This window comes from Phoxinus phoxinus (assembly GCF_949152265.1).
Source record: "Phoxinus phoxinus genome assembly, chromosome: 14".
NCBI classification, from domain to species: Eukaryota; Metazoa; Chordata; class Actinopteri; order Cypriniformes; family Leuciscidae; genus Phoxinus; species Phoxinus phoxinus.
The window spans coordinates 14,559,737-14,580,794 of record NC_136889.1 but is presented as its reverse complement, the minus strand read 5'-3'; the positions used below and the strand labels follow the sequence as shown (position 1 = coordinate 14,580,794).

Below are 21,058 nucleotides of genomic sequence, written 5' to 3'. Positions count from 1 at the left end.
TGAAAATAGTGTTTCCAAGTCCCCTTTCGACCAACTCAACCAGACAGAGCAGTGTCTGCACGTGCAGGTAACATTCACAGCTGTAGTATCAGTGTGAACAGTAAAAGAGCAGAATGTTCTGGAGACGGCGGGCGTTCTTCTTTCGGCTCTCAGATAAAGGCATGGAAATGAAGGGCAAGTTGACTGAGCTGTAAGTACAGCCAACCGAGCACAGATCAGGAGAAATCCCTCGCTTCAATTAGTCATTCTTTTCCTTTCTTTCTTTCTTTCTCCTTCTTTTTTTTGACATCTGATTAGAAATGTATTCCTGAATCTCACCAGTAAAATGAAAGGGAAAGAGAACCGGAGAGAAAGTGCAGGATAAAGATAATCCAACAGCTTAGGAGATACACCATAAAGTCAAACCAGGGCACAGAGGATGTTTAAAAAAGAAAGAAGCATCAAGACAACGGTTAAAGAACGGGCCAGCTTTAATGAGTCAGTGTCCAAAAAAAAAAGAGGAAAGAGGAGAAAGAAAAGCTGGCTTTAAAGTATCCCTCATTAGCTCCTCAACTGATGTCACATGCTGGCAATCTCACAGCCATGAAGACAATAAAGAAACAGCAACCATGTAGCGATTACGGCTACCCAGACTATAGACAGTGTGAAGAAGTGTGGAAAAGTGTATACCAGTGTATTAATTAAGTGTATTAAAAATGTTGTGTACCCATACAAGGTCACACAAGCATTGAACTATGTTAGATATCTATCAACTTACTGCATGCTAACACATGATAACCGACACATACAGGCAAGTTTAGTTAAAGAGATGCTAGAATATAAATACATTGTCGCATCTCAGTATATGATTGGCTGTTCATGTTGCAAAGCATCATGGCCATGTGCTGTTATTCCTGCAATGGCAAAGCTGAATTTTCAACAGCCATTAGTCACATGATCCTTCAGAAATTAGTCTAACATGCTGATGCTTAAGAAGCATTTATTATTATTATTATTGTCAATGTTGCAAAGAAGTTGTGCTGCTTAATGTTTGCAGTTGTGCTGCTCAATACATGACATATCTTTTCAGGATTCTTTAATGAATAGAAAGTTCAAAAGACCAGTAAAGATATTTGCAATGTTTAGGTTTCTATTTCAAATAAAAGCTCTTACTTTTGAATAAATATGTGATTGCAGAAAAAAAAGGAAAAAATTATAATAATAAGTCTCACTGACCCCAATGTTTTGAACAGTTTTTTAAAATTTGTAATATGTGCTTAATTCTAAAGAGGATCCTACTTTTGTTGTATTGGTGTGTAGTATAAACACATTCCAAAACATGCTGCATCTGCCATCTTGGTTTTGTCCTTGGTAAAGGGTCTAAGGTCACAGGCTTCTCCCCCTCTCTTAGGTAGTGAGCCGGGCCTGGCCGTTTGCCGAAGACCCTGTCCTACAACGACAAGGCCACTCATTAGACTCCCAAAGAGCAGGAGGAAACTGGCTAGACAGGGTCTCACAAGGGGACAGATATTGATCAAGGATCAAACACACCCACACACACACTCATCACACTAGTACATTCTTACACAGAAGCACACTCATACACAGCAACTCGAATCAAGGGTGTAAATTGGGGGATGCGAAGAGGAGAGCGAGGGGATGCTTGATGAAATAGAGGCCAATATGTGATCAATACAGCCTGAGATTTTCTCCTCTCTCCATTTCAATTGTCATGCTGCAAGCAATTAGACGAGGTGAAGATAGTGGGCCAGATTTACCCCCATTACCAGACAGGCCCTGGGAGAAAAAAAAAAGTTACTGTTATTATTTTTCTTAGTCGATATGCTTTGATTTTTTTTTTAAATAAAACTGTGCATGGGGTGGAGAGACGTCCTTGAGCTGACAGCAGGCCAATGATGGCAGGTCTCTTCTTAGAGAGAGAGAGAAAAAGAGAGAGAGGTGATGATGATAAAGAGGAGGAGACATACATTCCTATATGGTTTGGGAACCAAATAATAACATTCTAGAAATGTTCTTTTCAATTTTTTGCAACCAAAAACTAACCTTTCCTAGAGAGGTTTTTGTGACCACCTAAAGAGAACCTATAGACAACGTTCATTTACACTTTATTCCGATAGTCCACTTTAGACATTCTACTGCAACTATGTCAAATAACAAATTAATTCAAAACAACATGACAGCTAACTCTCATGACTATTAGGTTTGGACATGTACTTGCAAAGTTACTTAGTCAGTAGAATGTTTGTTGGGGGAGCATCACAATAAAGAGTCAACAGATATTAAGCAGGCAGTCTACTGACTATAGTTAGTATAGTTTGTCTAAAGTGGATTACTGAAATAAAGTGTTACAGAACACTCTGTAATGGTTATGTTTCGGTTTTATTTTATAACCAAAAACTAGCCTACATTGCAGGGAGGTTTTATTTTTGTGACATATCGAATGGTTAATTTTAGGCTTTAATATATAGCCATAAACTAACCTTCCCATAATGTGGGGTTAGATGAAAGGAACACACTGTACCAGTTGACCAAGGTCAGTGGAATCTCGTGCATACAGTATGAAATAAGTGTCAAAAACCCTTGTACCATATCAAGTACATTCTACAGAACACACCTGCGCAGACATGAATCAAGTACAAAGAAATACCAGCTGTCATATCATACATGTCATATATACTACAAAGTGCAGGACACGACCACAAGAATGAGCTTATTTTTATAATAAACCAGAGGAAATTGTATTTCTTTGGGTTGCTCTTATAGAGCAAATGTGACAACTCTTGACATAAAATAAGAATATAGCACTATAAAAATGAATGTGGATTCAGCTCAACTGATTTGGTGTTTGAAGAATTTGTTGAGAAACGTTTGAGTTGAAATTTCAGATGTTTGATTGTTGAGAACTCTTTGTGAAATGCTCTAAGAGATGTCAGATGACTGAGGTATTTTTCTCAAGAGAAACATCTAAGAGGGAATTCAGTAAACATCTCAATTTACTCTCCATTTCTTTTAATTGGTGTGTGGGAGAAACAATTGAGACGTCCGAGAGATATCATTTGTTTCCTTTCCCATGAGAACCGTCTTAATGGTTTTGTCCTTACTCCACTCTTGAATAGAACCATCATTACATTCACCAGCAATAACAATGTACTATAGATTCCAGATAAAAAAAAATAAAAATAAAAATTACATATATGGAAACAAAGCTGCAAGAAAATGACACCGTAAACGGTATAATAAAGTATTGCTTAGGTCAGAGCTAACAAGATGGTTCTTGGCGCTCATATGCATACCATTGTTCCTAAGCGCTGATATGTGGGGAGAAAACCACGCAAGATCCTTCACATGACCTTCAGCGTCTGCGTCGTCTGAAAGAGCTTACCTCTTTTTCTAGGAGGGAATGTCACGCAGACCCGAAGCTTTATCTCCAACCCAGTTTTTTCATGGGCATCTTAAAGGGCTGTTTGAGCTAGCTGAAGTGTTTGGACAATAGGTATTCATTAAGAGCCAGTGTACAGTGTACAGGGCTGTTTTGTCTGAGAGAGGAAGATAACAAAAGGACATGGCAACCCACTTCAGCATTTTCTAAATGAATGGCTGGGGCGGAGTGACAGTTTAGCATTCAGTGTCAGGTGTCGCCCGCGATGTACTTTTTCTCTTGTTTATTTTTCATGGGCCGGGGATGTCTTGAAACAAAGAGGGGTTCAAATTTGGCACAGTCTCTCTTGTGCGTCTTTGCTCTTGTTTGGTGTAATCCTTTAGCGTTGTCTGAAATGACACAAGTGTCAAAGCCAGTGATGTCAGAGAGCGCGGGCTGCATTCTTCGTCCTGCCTCTGAACTCGTCTTCACAGAGAAATTGATTAGCAAGGGTTCAGGCCCGGCAGCTCAGGCCTCAGCATGCAGAACACTCCCTGAACACAATAAAAAAGAGGGGGGAAAGAGGAGGGGATAAGAGAGATCCCTGGCAGAGTGAAACACACAACAGGACAGCGGGGACTAGCCAGTTCAAAGTCCACAGTCTGAAACCCTAGAGAAACCCCCACCCCCCTCTGAACCCTGCTCCCTGCCCCCTCCTTTCTTGGCCCTCGTCTGGTTTGAAAGGTCAGTGCGTGTCTGGGAAAGAAGTCTGGGGATCCCCTTCTTTATTAAAGGTCACTATTATTCAATAGCTCTTAACACACAGCCGCTCTGCTTGGTCCAGCGAGCCTGGGCAGGAGGGGGTGCTGGAGGATGCAGGATGGGGTGCAGACAAGCCTTGCAGATGAGGTTTAGTGGGTTTTTGGGGAGACCTGCATAGGGCCATATTACTGAAACATCCTCTCTTAAATCTGATCTATTTCGTAAACATGATGATGTCAGTCTGGATCTCATTTAACTTAATTTTGCTTAATGTATATGTTAGTTGTTTCTCAAACTATTTTTTTTTTATCCTATGGGTGACATGCAGGGCTTTCTCCTCTTATGCCCTAAATGTGTGGAACTCACTACTAAGAGATATTTAAAAAGTCATCAACTATCCTTTAAATTAATCATTATCATTAAATCTTAAAATGTATAACTTGATATATTTTATAAATGTAAATATTTTGTATTCATGCGAAATATATTTAGAATAAAATATCAAATCAAAAATATAACAATTAATATATATGTAATAATTTTTTATGTATCTTATTTTATATATTTTGTGTATGTACACTACTGCTCAAAAGTTTGGGGTCAGAAATTTTTTTTTTTACTTTTATTCAGCAAGGACACATTACATTTATCAAAAGTGTCAGTAAAGACATTTATAATGTTACAAAAGAATCTTGAAAAACAATGATCAGTTTTCATAAAAAAAAACAAGTTTCTTGAGCACCATGTCATCATATCAGAATGATTTCTGAAGGATCATGTGACACTGAAGACTGGAGTAATGTATGCTGAAAATACTTTGCATAACATTTTATAATATATTAAAGGGGCATGGTTTTTTTTATTTTATTATTATGTTCCCTTAGGTGCAAATATAGTATTACTATAGTTTTTTTACAAAAAACTTTTAAAATGTAGTGATTTATGACCTTTTCCCACCCTGTTTCTCATCCTCTGATTCAAACAGTCTGTTTTGGGGGTGTTTCCCCTTTAAGAGTTCAGTGTTAACGCCCACTGTTATGATTGGCTAACGTCAGTGCCTATGCATCAATTATTAACGCCCCCAGCCAGAACATTTGCGGATTTGGCGTATTTAAAAAGTAGTTTAAAGTTTTAAACACATTACTTACAGTTTGCGTCGTCGATGTTGAGCCCAGAATAGTCGGCACGGACTTTGAGCAACAGTTTTCTGGCAAAGCCAGCATCATTTTGGGATTTGTTCTCAAAACAGTCATCCTTCAAATGTATAGAACAAACGCTTAAACTAACACTGCCGTGACTGAGACGTCCGCAAAAAATAAAGTGCATCCATTTTTCCCTGACGACTGGATCTTTCGCAGCGTATTCAAAGATGTTGTTTGTCCACAGCCAGGAACAGCACATCTGCGTGGCATCGTAATTTCCCTGTACACAGACCCACTCGCTGTCCGTCGACTGAACACTTGTGACGCGCACAGCGCGCGGGCGCGACAACGATACGAAATGAGCGTAGTTGCCTTGCGCTTTAAGCGTAGTTGTCTTTTGCCGGAGGCGGTCATATGCAAACGCTGGTACGTCACTTCGTACCGTGACGTCACTTCTTACCATGGATCCAGAACGAGCTGTATTTAGAGCTTGATTAAATAAATGATTCGTTTATAATGGGGAGGACGTCTTAAGCTATGAAACTTGCAGGACGTTTTAATGGTACAAAGACCTCTTATATACCAAAAGATCAAGGCAAATTTGGTTTCTCATGTCATGACCCCTTTAAAACAGAAAACAGTTATTTTCACAATTTGACAATTTTCTTTTATCAAACATGTTTGAGCATAATAAACTTATTTGAAAAACATTTTTAAAAAACATTCTGACCCCACACTTCTGAATGATGTTGTTATTATTATTACTAATAAGTTAAGGTTTTAAGTTTTACTGCTAATATGATAAACAGCTGTTTAGGGACGTTCTACCAATGTGAGCTATGAAGCATACAAAACAGTGTTGTGTTTTCATTATATTGCAGTCCAATAGAGTTCAGGGTTAAAATGTTTGTTGTACTGTATATGGTTATCTGTCGAAAGCGTGATGATGGCCAGTTGAATTTAGCGGTAAATTGAATTGGGGGGGAGGGGGTGTTCCCACATTGCATTTGGTTCACCCCAGCCAAACTACTTCCCGATTCCTTATGGAGAAAGTGAGAGAGGGAACTGACACACTCATTCTCATGTAAAACACTCTTCGCACAAGCATCCCCCAATCTGCGAGTCCTCATTAGGTATGCCTAGTTTAGCGCTGACTCTTTTTCATCAAGTGGCTCTATTATTACAATAATCATCACCACTACCTCAATCATGTTTGCAGTAATTTCATAAATCAAGGGCCCTTTAGCAGGCCACAGGAGCTCTGAATTCTCTCAGGCCATTTGTTCACAGTTACAGAGAAGAGGTGAGCCAACGGGGGGAGACTGATCAGTCTAGGCCTTTCACACAAGAGGGACAGTAATTACAACCCTGTGCAATGGGTGACAGGGGAGAATTATCACTCTGATTCAAGACTAAAAGCCGCTTTCTGGCTCCAATGCTAAACTCTCCATCAGTGAACATTGTTCTTGATTTTTTTTTTTTTTTTTTACAAATATTTCAGGACCAGATGTTTAAGGTCTTGTATGGAGATGAACACAAACGGATATGTGAGCAGCGGGGTTCACGCTGACTTTGAAACGAGATGATTTTCAACACCTGGTTTTGATAAGGCTCCTTTGCACATGACCCTTAAAGCACATGGCACGATTTCATATGTCATAAAAAGTATGGATTTGGTAACAGGATAGTAAAATATATACGATTTGGCGTCTTTTTATATATTTAAAAAAAAAAAAAGTCTAAAGAGAGGGTTTTGCTTAGCCTCACACAGTCATGAAGAAAGAAAACTGTTGCAAGTAACCAGTATTTATTTTGATGCTGGTGTCCCTGCATGGCTGCAAACTCTGGACCAGCATAGAGATAAAAAAAATTAACAGGGAGTTGACCAGAATAAAAATGGTTTCGTGAACTTGTTTTCTTGGGTTTTCGATGTGCTTTTTTGTTTTTTTAACAGCACTGATAATGTGTACAGTCCATTAGCTTCTGAGTCACCACTGAAGGACATTCCTACTTTCCCACTTGAGGATTCATCAGGGAACGGGTGATGGTTCTGTGTGGCTTGCATGCCGGCAGTAGCAGATGGCATCAAATTGAATTAGATTGCAGTGTTAATAAGAGTAACTTTTTGTTTGTGTCCTTGAGAAACAGAGGAGGGGGGTTTCATATCATCCTGGATTCCAGACTAAAACGCTGAAGCAATGCAGACACATTCCAGGAATATGGTACTTTGGTTTACCGTTCTTCTAAGCATTATGCACAAATCAATTACTTAGATGTGATGAGATATTATCTAATGTTAAATGTACCTATTAAAAGCATGACACATTATACATATCAATGTTTGAATCCCCCATAAAACAGAGATTTACTAATAGAATATCTAATCATTAAAATCATAAAACAAGGTGACAATTTTGACAAATATTCTATACTGAACAGATCATATATATTTAAAAGTGTCGTAAAAATAAACATGTTATAAATAAACTAATTTTAATGAGAAAAAAATTTACCTCTAATAATAATATTAATGGATAACACTGCCGCTTTTCTACAGCATGACAGGAAAACATCAATAATCTCATTCCAATTTTTACACAAATTGTAGAGTTGACTGCATTTGTGAAGTGAATTATTTAAGTTATTGTAGGAAAAATATGTTTTTTAAATGTATAGAAACATTTTGCATTTGCATGATTAATTTTCACTCAAGGCAAGGTTTTAGATTTTATTTAGAAATGTCCCAAATTCTAGAAAAGGGGTTGCAAAATTATCCAAAGCCCCATTAAAAAATACAAAATCAATACAAAATAAATCAGCTCACATAAAATTCAATTTAGCCTCCTTGGGTTCATAATCAACATTTTCCGAAGGTTAAATACCTCCTATTACTGACCGGAAAATACAAATTATTTATTTATTCTTATGATTATTTTTTTATAAAATAATTATAAATAACTATACTAGTTTACATATTATTTTTATAAGAGTAAGGCCTTATTTTGTATAGTATTTATGGAAAGTGACTGGAACGTCTCTCTTCATGACCGCTTACGTGACATTATCTAACTTGTAACATTGTTATGTTATACTGTATACTGTATACCATACTGGTAATCTTTTTACCCAATCTCTCTCTTCTCATTCTCTCTTTCACTCTTTACATGTAAATAATAAAGTAAATGTTTATTAACATGGGTGTGGGGTTTGTTTGTAGTATATGTGTGTCACATGTCTGTGTGTGCATGATTGCATGTGAGGGTGCGCCCTGGTGTGTGTGTCCATGCGATTGTATGGCGGGGTGTGTCTGAGTCTCACCCCAGGTCGTGATGAAGTGTCTGGCCTGAATGTGGGGCTCCAGTCAGAGGGGGGCACCTCACAGAAAGAGCACTCAGCTCAACCGGGTCAGCACGCACTTCTAGAACATCTACAACTGATATGTCCACTATCCCGGGCCATCATGACCGTTACATTGCAGCCACAGAAAACCATATTCAGAGGAGACTGTTTGGACCTGGATGCTATGAAAGACAATTTTATGTCTAATCCTCAAACACCCCCCACACCCCCCAACCAAAAAACAGCTTCCAGTCCCAACCGTCGCTTCAGCCCCCTTTCCCAATCCTGCTAAGGATTATTTTGTATAATGATGAATAATTTATGAAAATCTACCCCCTGGCCCTCAACAGTGTCTCTCAATTGGCCTTGGCATTAAGCCATTCATTCCTCTGTCTGGGGTGGGAGTCGCTCATAAGCAACCGCATAATAAAATCTAATTTTCCCTAAAAGCGAATGATGCCATGACTTAAAATCTTATGAATAATTTCTAAACCTAAATTTGGACACACTCTCCCCTTTGTGAACGCTAAACAAGGATGGTGCCACTTTTCAATATACCTTTTTACTGTGCATCGCCCTGCCAATACACCTTTTTTTCTTTCCTAGGTATAAGTCTTCCTCTTCAAATTTGACTTTTATTATTAGGAATGGGCTCTGGGATGATTTTCCGGTTTTGATTTCTCTTACTGATTACCTTAAAAGTTCCACTGAAAATTCTTTTAGAATTTTTATTGAAATTATGGAAGTTTTTTATGGAATAAATACCCAAAAAAGAGGAGCAATTCCATTGCCAATTGATAAGATCATTAAATAATTAATACATGTTAAAGACTTTTAAATCATATATCACTTTTCTTTAGAAGTAGCATAAATCCAACACCGTTATTAAGCTTATAAAAATTTGGAAAGATCTTAAAATATCTTAAAATACTGCTGACAAAACTCATAATGTGTATCTTAAGATACAATCTGTCATGTGAACAACCAGTCAGATAAGCTTATTTAAGCCTTACACTTAGTGGTAAAAAAATGTTACTAAAAAGAACCTGCTGATAAGAGTCATTTGTTTGGGAACCGGACTATTCTGATTGTGCTTTATGTTGTTGATTCACTAAAAAGAACTGCCTCATAATAGTCACTTGTTAGGGAATCGGACTGTATGGCTACATCTGAATATGCAAACTTCCCAACTATATAGCAGAAGAAAAAAGAAAGTATGTCAGAATTCACAGTTTTCATAAACCGGTAGGTAAAAAGGATCAGAATGACACAACTTCCAGTTAGAATCTAAATTGTGCACTTTACTATCCCTTGAGGCCACGGGAGAAGATTTGTGAATGGCAGTGTCAAGTCAAGTCATCTTCATTTATATAGCGCTTTTAACAATGTAGATTGTTTCAAAACAGCTTTACAGAGATAAACGTATAATTTAAGGTAACAGAGATTGGTTTGGCTTTATAGCGGTTCTTGAATAATGTTATTTTCTAGCTAAAGTTAGTTTTGATTGATTCACTTCCGTCGAATTCCGTCAACTTAGGTCACGATAATGACAATGTGGCGGATGTAGTACATCCACAGATTAAAACCTTTATATATTAAATAATATTTAAACAACAAACCACACAAAAAAACATGAAAAAATATATTTCATTCATGTTATATGAACAACCAGTCAGACAAGCTAATTCAGGCCCTATAATTAGTTGTAGATGTAGGCCTGTATTAGATAGTATGCATTTTTTATTCACATTAAAAAAAAAACTCCAAGTCAGTCATGCAGGAATCAGTTGTTGATTCACTCAAAAGAATCAGTTCACAAGAGCCAACTATTCATGAATCAGACTACCCTGGTTGTGCAGTATGTTGTTGATTCACTCAAAAAGACTTGTTCATAAGAGTGTTGTAGATTCAGTAGCAGCACCACTTAGAAGTATAACCCATTTCAGGAAACTCTATCAAAGTATTTTAAATACAGTATTCCATCTGCATTGATGGAAGAATGCATGAGCGATGACTGTTAACAGAAATGGACAGCGTTCAATAAAATGTTTAAGGTAGCAGCATGTTTTTCTCTATTAAGGTTTACCAGACTGGTCTTTCAATGTATAATTCATTTACAGCGATTAACAAACCTGCACTTGAGAAAAATGAATGTGACCCCAGGGTGGCCAGTCCCTAAGGCCAAGCTAATAACACTCAACACTAAGACACATCATGCAAACTGAGAGAAGTTAGAGACAGAAATCTGAGGCAACTGTGACGTTTTTTTTCTATGTGTGTGTGACAGAGAGAGAGAGAGGTTTAAAGAAGAAAGACAGAGTGTTATCTGAAGCAGCAAAGCCGTCTCTGGCTGCAGGGATCTTTGATGGTGGAAATCAATAGATACTCACTGCATAGTGGCGTAACCTTGTCAGGCCAGAGCAAGGGTACTCTGGTTAAAAATGTGGGTGGAGGAAAGAGAGAAGGAGAAGGGGAGGGAGAGGAGGATGGTGAGAGTGTCATGTGGCTGCCCTCAGCAGATTAGTATGTGAGTGTCCGGTAATCAGGCCATGGCCTTGAAGGCCTTTTAAAAGCCTTCCGCTGAAGCAGATCATCTAAATGTGACCATGGCAGAGTAAACAGCACAGTGACACACATATACTACCTAACACGGTTACTTCAGGGGTGAGAAACAAGCAAACATCCAATAAATCCTCAGCTTGTGCAGTCAGTGATGTTTTACAGAGGATTGATTCACACACACAGTCATTTCCAACAAACTGAGTCGGTCTAAAGGTTAGCCTGTAAACACATGAGCCCAGGGTCATGTGCACGCGTATCTGCACTGGTGTTGTTAAGTCCAAGATGTGTCCTAGCGGGCGGCACAACATAAACAAAAAAATGACTGAGTGCACCTCAAAGAATCAGACAAAGAACCCAGTGGCCACCTCAATGTTTGTATGCGTGCATGTGAGAGACAGACAGATTGAGAATGATAAAGCCGGCTCTTTGAATGGGTAGGGGTACGGACAGGCCTACAAGCAGTGCCAGGGGGCACAGCCATTGTGCCAGTGTGGGCTCTTTCTTTGAGTCCCAGCTGAAACAACAGTGCTGCAATTACACCTGCCCATCTCCCTGCTCCCTGAATCTCCCTCTGTTCGCTCGCTGTCTGTAGTGCCCCTGTTGTTTCTGTTTGTTTATATCATTTAGCTTTTTTACTTTCATTTGTTTTTCTTTTTTTTTGGTATCTCATGCTTTTTGTGACAGTGCATGGGGGCTGCCTTTGCCTCCAGGAAATAGCAGACAATTTGCAGCAGCTGTGATGCGCAATAATACAGCAAATTCACTTACTGAATGACAACGGCTTTGTTGACAAGCCAATTCAATTAGCCAGTGAAACCAACGGGAGTAGCAAGCGGGCAGCCAGTCAGACCCCGGGTCTCTCTCTCTCTCTCTTTCGTTCTCTCTCTCTCCCCTTAATTCCCTACATCTCTTTCTATCTGTCCAAATGAGAGGATGGCTGTGTGCCTGTGTTTGGCACTGAGAGAGAAGGCCAGAGTTCTGGCCATTCTGTAGTCAATGAGAGCTGAATGAGTAGTGTGTGTGAGTGTGAAGCTGTGTAATGCTAATTAATGGTAGTTTTTCACACAGACTCACTGGTAATGGCAGCAGAGCTATTATAGCATGGCTCTGACCTATGCCCAGACAAACTGGCCTGCCAGCTTGACCCAGCTAATGGCGGAAGAGGAGTGGGGCCTGCTATTATGCCTTGATCAATCATTTTCCCAGGGCCCCATGTAAAATGTATTGCGCTTGTCTAAGCTAATGTATCGATATTGGACCTTAGGAGACAGCTTAGTCAGACTCGCTCACTTGTTAGCTTAATTATTTCACCTCTTTAATATCCTGTTATTAACATGTACGTGTGTGTGTGTGCTGAGAGGTGTGGACTCTGCTACCAGTCTTTTTCTGTCCTATCTTCCCCCATCTCTTTTTGGTCATTTTTTTTCTTGTCAGGAAAAATAGCGAATGTACTGTAGACTTTTAACGTGAAGTGGGCATTTTCTACGCTTCCTGAAGTTTACTGTTATTAAAGACTCCCTCAATCAAATTATAGTAACGATTTTTTAATTAAATTATATGGAGAAAGTGACAAAAGCCATTTGCAGATACTTTAAATGCATACGTTGTGCTAAGAAGTCCTATATAAATTATAAAAAAATTCTCAACAGACTGAAACCAGTCTTTAAATGCATGTTCTATAAACTATCTATCTCTGAATTGCTGCTCATACTTTTCTCTTTGCCGTCTTAATGCTATCTAAATAGGCAAAAGTGTAGCAGTTTACTGTACATGTAATTCAGTAAGTATAATTAAAATAGCTCCTTGTTACAGTAACCATTAGAAAGTTGGCAACACTGGCTTTTAGTGTTTGTTAGCTAGTCTATATAAGCTGTGTTTGAAATCACCCACTATACTCTCATTCACTATTCCCTACATTATTCCAGTAATATAGTCCAGTTGAAGGAGTGAATGAAAACAAGTGAGCGAATTCGGACACTGAGTGCAGCTTTTGCATAGTTTGTGCTTGCTGTTTAATAATAATTTGAAACTTAGGAAACTGCCAACTCTAGTAATAATGAAAATATTTATCTTGAACTCTCATGGAAACTAGCATGTATAAACCTTAATTTAATAATCAATTAAAAATAAATGTATACAATATTGCGCTTTACTGACATTGGTCAAGCGGTTTGGAAAATGGATGGATGGACAATTCAGCCACAGATTGGCGAGGCGTGGGAATTAATACGGCACTACCCTCATGGTGCATTATGGGTATGTTGAGTGTACATTGGATGTACACTCATTATTGTGGTGCATTATGGGATTAAATGAGTGCACTTGATAATGTGCACAATGGTTAATGGCACAACTACAAATGGCTGGGCCCTATTTAAGAGTATAGGGGAAGGGACTTTGGACACCTCCATAGTCTGTTAGTATCTATTGCTAGCATTTGACAGTTGATAAAAACATATTTAAAATGTCTCTCACAAGAGTTCCAAATGAACTACCAACAGCAGCAACAATTATTCATTAAAGATGCTTTCCGTTTGTGTGGCTTGCACACCATCTTGGCTCAATATGGAACAGGTCCCTGGAGGTTGTCCACCCCTCCTTCCAGCTACCAGCCCCAATCGCACCTCTGCCCTCATACCATGACCTTGGAAAGAGCACTTGACCCACCCTGTGGGTCATTGCTGGTGGTTGTAACTGGAGAGCAGAACTGTTTCTGACAGAGCTGGCCGTGTTTAGTCCAGTGGAGAAATGCTAAGGGCCAATATTCAAAGAGCCCCTGAAAACTAGAGCCCCACTGTTCCACTGAGTCCCAAAGGCTTCAGATGAGCACTAATGGATGCAAATAAAGCTGATGTGTCACCTGATACTTTTAATTTTAGAGAAGGAATACACAGTCACCACAATCAGAGAGCCCCCCTTATTCGAGAGCAGTTAGTGCTGAAGGTGCTATGCTGATTGCAATACTGAACAGAATCTGCTGTGCATTTTCACACTGATTTTAAAGGAAAGTCATGTTAAAGTCAGAATGTAATGGAAGTAGCGACAGATCATTTCTTCAGTTTTGAAACATACATTCAACGGATTATACACAATTTAGGATGGGGACTTAGTTAAAGGACAAGTTCGGTATTTTACACTTAACGCCCTGTTTACAGATCGTATCTGATGAAATAGAACGGTTAAGATTAAAATTTGGACACATGCTCCTGTCCCGAGAATTTTAGGTTTATTTCGCGGTATCGTAGGCTAAGCTATCTAAACAGCGATCTTCTGCTTCTTCTGTGTATATGCCCGTGGTTTGCTTGCAATTGGCAAAGGTGCATTATCGCCACCAACTGGGCTGGAGTCTCTATTATTCAAGCTCTCAACGGAAGAATCACGGGTGTGACGCGTTTGGAAAAATAGGTCCACAGTTTTACAACTAATGGTAAAACACCTGTTGGAATGCATATTTTTCAGCGATTTTTGAGTGAGCATACCAGTGAACACCCCTGACCACTCGGTGAGTTTCACGTCTTCAAGTTTGTTTATGGAGGCAGGTCTGAATGTGAACTTTTTATAGATTGTAAGAAAGGGACAGTGTTTAAGACTAAATTATTGGAGAAATCTGCCATACGTCACTAGAGAAAAGTCTGTAGTTCTACCAGTAAATTAAGTTATGACATTTTGACTAAAAAGGTTAAAATAAAATTAGCATGAATTATTCGTTCACATTAAGTTCATTAAGATGCATTAAAAACAGGGTGAATTTTTCATTTAATGCCAAATTTAAAATGTTATGTTTTAACATGTCTTTAACACCCTTATTCATAGCTGGAAGCATTATTAAATTATCTAAAATATTTAATAGCTAAATTATATTAATGCAGACTGCATTGTGCAGCATTCAGAATTGATTCGAAAATGCTCTTTATATTCCAATTTAAATTGTAACTGAATTTTAAATTCAAATAGCAAACAGGATGCAAACCTGCATTAAAATTTTAATACAAGTAGAACAAAATGAATTGATATTCAAAGAAATTCATGTTTGGTTTACTACAAAATCTTAAGATGTTGAGATTGACGGTCCTTTTTGGTATGTGGGTGCTAGCTAGAAAGCCTGGGAAAAAAACTGATCCAAGCATATAGAATATCAAACAGGAAATCGAAGGAAAATAGTTGTTCATGACATATTTAGCTAAAGCAATTTTCCGCAAATTATATCACTGCATAATATCAGTATATATGCCAAAAGCTGTTACTTGTCCATGGGAGTGCAGCAACCAATGAAGCTCCGCAGACTCGGCGTGGGCCTAGCTGTGGCTGATTTGGTATTCACAGGATGTTCTTGCTTTTATTTTGCAGAGATTTAGTGGCGATGGTGTGAGTAGGAAGTCCTCTCTCAGGTGCTGTGGAAGTCAGAGAGAGGGTACAGAGAGAGGAGAGAGTAATAAAGCGCTGATGGTAATTTAAAAAGCAGGCATGCATATCTGAGACTGGCCATGACACCCCTCTGTCCTCCACCCCTCTCCCTCTCTTTGCTTACCGGCCTTCCATTTTTCTTTTTCTCTTCATTTCCTTTCCCCCTGCCAGACAATCAATTTCCGCCCCTGGCATAGCGTTCATCTCTCTTTTTCTCTCCCTTTCTTTTTCACTCTCTCTCTCTCTCTCTCTCTCTCTATTCTCATGGTCAGATGACTGGAGCTGACCTTTTCACTATAACCCGTTATTAGAGAAACTGACATTCAATCCCTGAGCCCGGAGGACACGGAGAGCCAGCGTCAGTCACCGAGGCCCCCACTGCTGCCCCTGGCTTGCCCCTGACCCTCCCCTTCACGCCGCGCAACCCGTCAATCAACCCGCTATCCTCAGGCGTCCGCCATACCGCCACAGCCTCTGAGAGAAAGGTGCTCTTCGAGAAGGATGGTCTTCGGGGTCATGTGACCGTCACACCTGTGAGCCAGGCTGTTGTCAGTCGGGATCACAGTGGTAACATAACAACTGAAAGGTGTAGGTGAAAAGATGAAAATGAAAAGAGAAAAGAGATGAAAAGAGAAGGTGAAGCTTCCCCTTAAAAAGAAACTGTGAGGGTTGTCATCACACATATTACCTCGTTTACACCTGATATTAAGATACATTTTGGGTGACCATTGCATTTGTGGTGAAGAATTTAATTTAATCGTATTGTATTGTTTTATATGATCAAAAGTGACAGTAAAGACATTTATAATGTTACAAAATTTTCATTTCTATTTTGAAAATAAATTCTGTTCTTTTGATTTTTCAATTCATGAAAGACTCATGATAAAAAATATCATGATAATGATAATATTAAGCAGCACAACTGTTTTCAACATTAATAATAAGAAGAAATGTTTCTTGAGCACCAAATCAGCATATTACAATGATTTCTTAATGATCATGTGACACCGAAGACGGGAGTAATGGCTGCTGAAAATTTATATTTAAAATACAGTAGTCAACATGTGGATCAAAACCTTTCATCAAAGTTATACATGAATTTGAAACAAAACCCATTCTTGTCTTAGGACAACTTTGATTAAATTTTTTGATTCACTTCCAATGTTGACAACTATATGTTAAAAGTTAAAACAGAAAAGTTATTTTAAACTGCAATAATATTTCACAATATTACTGTTTTTACTGTAGTTTTGATTAAATAAATGTAGCATTGTGGAGCATAAGAGACTTTTTTTTTTTTTTTTTATCTTACCAAAAATCAGAGACCCTCCCCTCGAAATTCGAAGTGGTCACACATCGCTGACTACTTGTGATCGGGTGTGACCCGAGAGATCTTTACCAAGTTTAAACAAAGGCTAAAAATGTTTAGAATCAAGGAAGGGAATAAAAATAAATAAAATCAGGTTTGCTTTAGGTTTAAAGTGTTCTCATTAAATGTTCATTACCATTGGAGTTTAATGAGCTTTTGAAGAAAAGATTAAATGGTAGGCGATGGTGGAAAATGTAATACAGAAAAACAGAGGCATAATTTGCTAGGGAATCATTTCAGCCTTCTTCTTTTTTTTTTACAGCAAAGTTTATTGACTGACCAGATGAGACACAGACACTGGCAATTTGGACCGACTGCATGTGTGCTTTACACAATGAAAACACACTTTCTCACACTAATTATTTGCCCTTTGCCTTGGCAGAGAGGGGCTCAGGTTATGATAATTTTGTTATTTTTAGGTAATTGTTTCCAGTGTGCAAGTTCATGAACATTAAAGGGCTTGCCGCGTTTTTAATCTAGTGGATGAAGGTTTAACAGCAACGGCGATGTGCTCTAATGACAGGGGAGCCAATCATCGGCTCTCCTCACGCACATGGCAGAGCAAATAAACGGCCACTGGGCTGGGCTGCCTGCTCTCTCAAATTCTCAGTTCCTGCAGAGGCTTGCATGCAGCTCCATATGTGTGCGTGTTTACTTACAAAAGTGTCACTCAGTACAGTGCAGGTGAGGAGCAGGTATGTAGGACGGGGTGTGGTCCAGGCCAGTCGAGCAGGTCAAGCATGTGACCAGCGCCGGCGGGCAGAGGGTGTGGATCAACCCGGAGAGATAAGCGGAAGAAGGGCCGGTTCAGGGGCCGGTTCAGCTTTAGGTACAAAGTGTGCCTGTGGGAAGAGGAGGAGAAACTAAAATTTCACACACACATACATAAGCCTACGGGCATTTTCCACTGTTTCACAAACAAAAATTGATATAGATGAGTCAGTCTCTCATGCTCAGGTTAACCTCTTAGTACCCACAAGATCTAAAGACAAAGAACATACACACTTGTACAGTGAACACACATAAAACAGAACTCAATATGTGATACACCTCTTCAGATGACTTTAGTATGATTAAAAATGATGTGCACTAAAGTCTATTAAATGTAGGTCGATTTCAAATCTTAAATGTATATTTGAAAAAAAAAATACTTGCAGATAGGCTAATATTTTAATGAAATTAAAGCCACGAAGTGTACTTAAAGGGAGTATAATTTCATGATTTCTTAACATACTTAAGTACACTTTGATAAAGTGCACATTGTAATAATGACTCATTAAAAGTTATAGCCTAGGCTTCTTTAAATAAATTTCAGATCACTTGGTTTCAATAATCTTGTCGTGCTTTCAAGTACACTTATTTTGATGTGTTGACGACTAATATACTAAAGCACATGTAGTACTTTATTATAATTGTAGCTGTAGTGTTATTAGATATGACATTTAAACTTTATTTAAACTTTATCATTTCAAATGCGTAGTTACGAATTTGTTTAAATACAGTATAGGCTAATACACGTTTCAACAGCAATGACATTAAAGCACATTTTAGTTTTTCATAAATGCTTGTCAGTATATCTAAATCAGTACACTTTATTACATTTCATGTATATGTCTATTATATAACATTTCAAAAACAATAGAATTATGAAATTACATCAAAATTGACTCTAAAGTTCTCTAAAGTTCTAAAGTTCTCTAAAGTTCAGCTAATTGCATTTAATATTTTAAACATGATACATTTTCAATGATTTAATATCAGTTAACTGATATTACTGATTCACTGTCCGAACGTTACATGCAGTTCACAGCTACTATATTCTTTGAAACAATATTAATTACGTAATAAGTAACCTACTCTTTTTTTTAAGTGCGCTAAAGTGTGAACCTTTCAATAAGCCATAAAATTTTACTGTTGTCACCTGCCATTTTCTCAAATAAGCTTTTGCTCTTCTTAATGTGTTCTATGAGAGGTCCTTGTGTTTGTACAATTTGGAAACTTATGGAAATTATCCAATAACGTAAAATGTATTTTTTTGTAAAGCAAAAAATGCCTTGTCACTGTTGTTTTACCACTATGCGCACATTTAATTGAAAATCACACAGCTCATGGACATCATCAGGACATTCTGAAAAGCCTGTCTGGGTTAGCAACAGCAGCAAAGAGGGCAGAGCTTACCAAAGGCTCAGTTGTGTGAGTAGAAATTGTATAATTTACATAAAGCTGAGCTATCAGAAATAGTCAGTAATGGGGTACAGAAGCACTTTAAAGTAGTACAGCTCATCTCAAGGGCCTGGAATCTGGGCCTGGTCTCAATAACAGAGTCAGCTTGATAATGTGAGAGAAAGAGTCAGATGAAAGAAAAAAAGAAGAAATTCTCCACACACATCCTTAAAATAATTAGAACATGTAATCCACCAAAAAAGGTTAAAATTTACAGGAGTAGATGACCCAAAAGGCTTACCTCAGTTTAACAAGCCTCCACAAGCACCAAGTGCTGAGCTGGGCAACTGAGGCTCCTGGGAAATGGAGGACCACTGCACTAATGCCACTTGCTGGATGGTAAGTGGCAGACATTAACAAGCCTTGCAGGAGAAGTGCATCAGAATCTACTCAAATCTGCTGGTCATAAACATCCATTATTTTAAAACTGAAACTCAGTTTCTTATACATGAAGGCCCATTTGGGAAGGAAAGATTTAGAGGGGGATCTCTTGGCCCCTTTTCCAAAGTGGTCTTGTCTAAGAGAGTTCCGGAATGTTGACTGAGCTGACCCGAATCATTTAGCATGATAAGTAATAGGCACCTGTGGCCATCCACAGCATTCCAAGAGGACAAGACCACTGATATTATCAGCTACTCCAAATACTGATTTCTAGGGCTGTGCACAGAGGTCAGCAAGTATATACACACACACACACACACACACACACACTACACACTACACACTACACAAACCCCAGCATAAACCTTATGGGCCAGAGAAACATCTTTAGAATTTTGTCTTTGAACTTCCGTTTTTGCAGTAGCTCGCTGTCGCAGAGTAACGTTAGTTAGCTAGTGAAGAAGTGGATTTACTAATTGTAGGGTTGACGAAAGTTATCATGAGCATTGTATGTCATAACAAATGTCAGTAAACCGGGAAGATTTTAAAGCGTTTAATTCATAAATCCGTAAAATCTTACCTTGATACTGTGGAAATGTACAACCGGAAGACAGAACACAACGAGCGCAGAACTGAAAAAGAGGCGGGGCTACATAATGTCTATACAAAACACACACAAAAACACATTAAAGCGATAGTTCGCCCAAAATTGAATTACCCAATAAAAAAAATTGTGTAATATTTACAGAAAAACATTGCTTTACGGTTAACTGTAAGACACCTTACCATACAAAGTGAAAACTGTAAATGGTTTAACATTACATGATTATATTTTATTTAAATATTTTTGTATGTTTTTTGCCAATATGCCACCTCGTAATAGCCTACCTGAAACACTGTCAACATTTAACGGGATATATTTTTCACAGTGTGTTTCTCCAAATCTGTATGACTTTTTTCTTCTGTGGAATAAATGTGAAAGGATTTTCCATGTAGGCCTGCTGACAAAGAAAAAAAGAAAAACCTGACATTTTTCAAATTCTCTTTTATAATCTACAGAAGAAAGTCATACAGGTTTGGATAAACATGATAATGTTTTGGTGAACTGGAGTTTTAAAAAAAAAGTGTCGGACAGTATAATCTTTGGTGTGTTTGTTTGTGTGTGTATGTTGAATTAGAGGCTGTAGAGTGTCCTCACTGAAATAAATATCTATCTGACCTTGCATGTGTCATCGGTGTTCAAACACAAATACACTGGTCACTAGCTGAAGACACCACAACTAATGGGCCCCCACTATTCCAGCCAAGGCAGGAAATGAAAATGTTGATGAACAGGGTATCGATCGCTCAAATTAATTCGGCCCTGATGGCCTAATAGTCACGGTGTGGTGTGTAAACAGAAAATCCCTAACGCAGGAGGGCGAGACAGAAACAGAGAGCAAACCTCCTCATCCACTCACTTCATAAACTGAAGTCTACAGAGTCAGGTTTCAGACATTGAGATTCAATGTATTGTTT

General features: G+C 38.4%; 1 long non-coding RNA gene across 3 annotated transcripts; it reads right to left on the bottom strand.

The window, feature by feature from the left end:
* Positions 1-1,482: 1,482 nt before the first annotated feature.
* LOC307010376 lies at positions 1,483-20,244 on the bottom strand. Of its 3 annotated transcripts, none has more exons than XR_013800181.1 (4): positions 19,401-19,812; positions 17,596-17,778; positions 15,408-15,554; positions 1,483-1,776 (listed from the first exon to the last, which is right to left on the bottom strand). It is a non-coding gene; the product is annotated as an uncharacterized lncRNA (long non-coding RNA). The 3 variants fall into 3 exon arrangements; XR_013800179.1 differs by lacking the exon at positions 1,483-1,776 and adding an exon at positions 2,240-3,912 and having other exon boundaries at positions 19,401-20,244; XR_013800180.1 differs by lacking the exon at positions 1,483-1,776 and having other exon boundaries at positions 15,134-15,554; positions 19,401-20,244.
* Positions 20,245-21,058: the final 814 nt, after the last annotated feature.